Source organism: Megascapheus bottae, chromosome 1 (assembly GCF_031878675.1).
Source record: "Megascapheus bottae isolate mThoBot1 chromosome 1, mThoBot2.hap1, whole genome shotgun sequence".
Classification (NCBI taxonomy): domain Eukaryota; kingdom Metazoa; phylum Chordata; class Mammalia; order Rodentia; family Geomyidae; genus Megascapheus; species Megascapheus bottae.
In genome coordinates this window covers 65,097,130-65,102,242 of record NC_143509.1, presented here as the reverse complement: position 1 = coordinate 65,102,242, position 5,113 = coordinate 65,097,130, and positions in this window count along the sequence as shown.

Here is a 5,113-nt window from a genome sequence, read left to right as displayed (position 1 = left end):
GACCACTCCTTTCCCTAAGCTCTTTGCTTAGGGAAATGTTTGCACCTGAGTAAGTTGGGAGAGAAGAGACTCTTTTCTAGAACTTGACACAGCACTAGATTTCCTGTATGAAGCATTGAAGCAAAGACAGAGGAAGCAGCCTGCCTGAAAGAGCTGTTAGCTAATTGGCTCTTCTCACTTCTGCTGCTCATAGATAAGCTCAGGCTCAAGATAAACAGATTTGTCTAAACTTTCATGAACAAGTAAAACAGGATACTTCTCTATTGCTAGTCCCTGTCTATAAATTTCTCAGTAACTCTTAGAGACTTCCTCCAGATTGAAGTGGTCGACAGTCTCAGTGTTGAAGTCTGCAGAGAATATTGCCCCTTGACAATGATGAGCTTGCTGTCTATAATGGGAGTCCATACACAACTCATAAGCATCATTAATGTGTGAGTTTTCCATTTGTTGCACTGCATATGTGCACTTACACACACACACACACACACACACACACACACACACACACACACACACACACACACACGTCCTTGGGCTTAAATTCTGGCTGTGAGCACTATCCCTGAGCCTTTTTTTTTTTTTTGCCCAAAGCTAGAACTCTACCACCTGAGCCACAGCTCTACTTCTAGCTTTTTGGTGGTTAATTGGAGATAAGAGTTTCAAGGACTTTTCTTGCCTGGGCTGACTTTGAACCATGCCCCTCAGATCTTAGCTTCTTGAGTAGTTTGGATTACATCCCTGTCACCAGCTATGCAGGAATCTAAGACCTGATAAACTGCTGACATCCTGCTGCCAAACCTATTTTGCCATGTCAATTAACCCTGTCACAAGTTTCAGGAAATTGCCCACAGATATCAACTTAGGGCACCTTTATTCTACACCACGATTCAGTACCTATTGCCATTCAATTTTACCTTTAAAGAATTAGCATACTCATTCAAACCAAATCATGAACACTCATCTTTTAGATATTACTCATCAGGAGTTCTGGTTTTCCAGAAAAACTCTGCCAGTTATTACTACTTACTGTGCATTTTTATTACATTCAGAGGAAAAAGAAAAAAAAATGTGTTAAGAATTTTCTACCCCAAGACAAAACACTCCAAGAAAGGGAAGAAAACAGTTCAAACCGGAAAAAAGATTAAATAATATGCACTTTTTTTTTCTACGTTAGCAGTTCCATCTTCCCTCTTGCCAAACATTAAACTATACGAATTTCCTCTTCCTCTTCTCCATCTTTCTTTCAGTATAATCCGTTTCATTCAGACAGTGACATAGACCCTTAAAGACTCTCTCAAATGAGTAGGCTAGACGAATCTCTTCCATCTGAAGTTAACTCAGATGCAGAAAAATCAGTGAAGAAATGTTACTTAAATCATAGCACTCAGGTTTTCTACCACACAAAATCATTGCCCCTATGGCCCCTATGGATTTGAAACAGGCAGATTTAGTAACCTATTCAATTAGTCCAATGATACTTTTCTTCCAGTGATAACTATTTTCCTCCTTAATTTTTCATTGTCTTTAAGTAGTTGTGCAGAGGTGTTTCAATTGAATGTGTCAGTTTATGTAAAAAAAGAATATATGAAAACAACAAAAAATCTTACGGCCCCAAATTCTTCTGGTGGGTTTTCCTTAAGCACAGGAACCTAGGAAACAAAACAGAAGAGAATTAAGAGAAAAATGCTGCTCAAACAGAAACCCAAATCTTTTTTTCCATATATTTTTTATTGTAATTAATAGAAGGGTTACATTATACTTGCCAGATAGGAGGTGCATTACTTCACATATATTGATACCCTTCTCATGTCTTGGTCCCTATTTCCCTCCCCCCCACCCCCACCCCTCATCTTGTTTTCCCCCCTTCCCTATGCAATTTCAAATAACCAAATACAAATAGATCCAATATATCAGATAACAAAGTGAGATAGTGTAACAATATGAGATAACCAAGGGATAGCAAAAGAGATGAGAGATAACATAGTACATTAAGGACAACAATCACTCGTTATATAGCTTTTGTTTCTATATCATGGAGGTCCTTTCATTTAGTGTCATACAATATGGCCTTATGTATCTAGGTTTTTCTCTATTATAAATCTCTGCTAGGAGAGCCCAAGGTTTCTACTGATTATGACAAATGAGGGAAACCATTGAGCCTATGTTCCTTTGAGTCTGGCTTACTTCACTTAATAGGATTTTTTCTAAGTCTTTCCATTTCCTTACAAATGGGCAATGTTGTTCTTTTTGACAGCAGCATAGAATTCCATTGTGTACAAATACCACATCTTGTTGATCCACTCATCAACTGAGGGACATCTGGAAACCCAAATCTTTTAATCTACCATCCTTCCAAATCTTTAAAAATTTTTTTTAACTTTATAAGATGGAATAGGAGATACACTAGGTCTCCTTGGCACAGGTCAAAACTTTCTTAATAAGGACCCAGAAACACAACAAATCAGAGAAAGGCTAGATAAGTGGGACTACATTAAATTGCAGAGGTTCTGTATGGCAAAGGACATAGCTAGCAAACTAACTAGAAAGCCTACAGAGTGGGAGAAGATCTTCACTAACAATACAACAGATAAGGGCCTCATATCTAAAATATATCAACAGCTCAAAAAAATTGAATCACTCCAAAACTAATCTCCAAAGAAACAACCATCTCTAAAAGATGAGCCAACTTCTCTGAAGAAGAAATAAGAATGGCCTATAGACACATGAAGAAATGCTCAACATCTCTGGTCATAAAAGAAATGCAAATCAAAACAACTCTTAAGGTTCCACCTCAGTCCAGTAAGAATGGCCATGATCAAGAAATCTAATAACACAGATGCTGGAGGGGATGTGGCCAGGAGGGATCACTACTACACTGTTGGTGGGAGTGCAAATTTATTCAACCACTATGGAAAGCAGTATGGCAGTTTCTCAAAAGACTAAACTTAGAGCTCCCCTATGACCCAGCAATTCCACTACTTGGCATTTACCCAACCATCCAGAAACTAGGACATACTAAATCCACTAGTACAATGATGTTCATTGCAGCACTATTTACCATAGCAAAGATATGGAACCAACCCAGATGTCCCTCATTTGGTGAGTGGATCAACAAGATGTGATATTTTTACACAATGGAATTCTATGCTGCTGTCAAGAAGAACAACATTGCCCATTTGTAAGGAAATGGAAGGACTTAGAAAAAATCCTATTAAGTGAAGTAAGCCAGACTCAAAGGAACATGGGCTCAATGGGTTCCCTCATTTGTCATAATCAGTAGAAACCTTGGGCTCTCCTAGCAGATATTTACAATAGAGAAAAACCTAGATACATAACACCATATAGTATGACACTAAATGAAAGGACCTCCATGGTATAGAAACAAAAGCTATATAATGAGTGATTGTTGTACTTAAAGTACATAATGAGTGATTGTTGTCCTTAATGTGCTATGCTATCTCTCATCTCTTTTGCTGTCCCTTGGTTATCTCATAGTGTTGCAGTATTTCAACTTGTTATCTGATATATTGTATATATGCTTATTTGGTTATTTGAAATTTGATAGGGAAGGAGGGAAAACAAGATAAGGGGTGGGGGTGGAGGGAGGGAAATGGGGACCAAGATATGAGAAAAGGTATCAATAAAAAAAATGTTTAATAAACAACAGTTACAGCAAACCAAACTAGAAAAATGTGATGCAGATTAATGTTGTGGTTAACCAAAAGAAAAAGTAAGCTTATTACATCCTAATGCAATCCAATTTGCACCACTGGTTTGCTACAAATGCTATTAAATTAACCATTTTCCCCAGACTTTCTGTCTCTGTCAGAATTACACTTATCCACAAACTGCAACAATTTAAGATGAAGATATTATGCTCTCGCCTTGAGATACTTACCTATTTTATACAAGCTTGGATTCTTACAACAATGACATTATGACCTTGAACTGCTCACCCCATGTTCCTGGGCCCCTTGTGTCTGGCATCAGTGCCTGTTCATACACCTCTTAGACTTCAGCCTTCACTGCCTAGGATCCAGTACTTGCCTGCTCCTTCTACCGTAGATGAATTCTCTGCATGGATATCCTTAAAAAAAAAAAAAAAAAAAAAAAAAGCGGGGGTGGGGGTGTGCCTAAATACCTACTTGCCTTAGTATCTTTACTTTTGGCTAGTCCAAAAGTACACACACACACACACACACACACACACTATCATGGAAATAAAGTAGCTAAACTCTCCCAATCCCTTCGTTCTATCCTGTCACTCAAGAACAATATATTAGTTTCACAAAAGTGAGAGAAAAAAACTTGGTTAACAGTATTATCTGTGTGTGTGTGTGTGTGTGTGTGTGTTGTATACTGCTGAAGACTCAGGGCCGTACACATGCTAAGTAAGCTTTGTGAACTATAACCCCCAACTCTATGTCCTAACACACCCCAGACTAGCCACAAAATTGCAATTCTATGTCCACCTCCTAAGTGCTGGGATTACAGACATGTGCCACTAACACTGTCTTCTGTTTATATTTTTCCCTCCCCCACACAATGCTTAGAGACTTAAGCATAACTAATAACTGCAAAAGCACTATAAGAAAATAAGTAAAATGTCTACTCTCCTGAAAATACTAATGTTCTGTTTTCCAATTCACCTCACTACCATCTTCATTGACCCACATTCACAAAATTCACTTGAAATCCTGGACCACCTCCTATACACAATCACTTACAGCACTGGATATACTGAATATACACTTTAAAAAGCAACACAAAATTCATATTTCTATTTTTACATCCTATTGTTGCATTGATACTTTTCTGGAAATTTCTCTCTTCCAACATACATTTGATCGACTCAGCTACATAAAAATTATACTAGAAAGCTAGAGAAAATGCTTATTACATGAGAGTTAATGATTATCTTTCACTATAACATTACAGGTGGTACAAGAAAAATATTTAGGAGGCCAGGAGCAAGGCCTAGAGGTAAAGTGCCTGCCTAGCATGCATGAAGCCCTGGGCTCAATTCCTTGGTACCACATACATAGAAAAAGCTGGAAGTGGTGATACTGCTCAAGTGGTAGATCTCTAGCCTTGAGAAAGCTCAGGTCCCAGG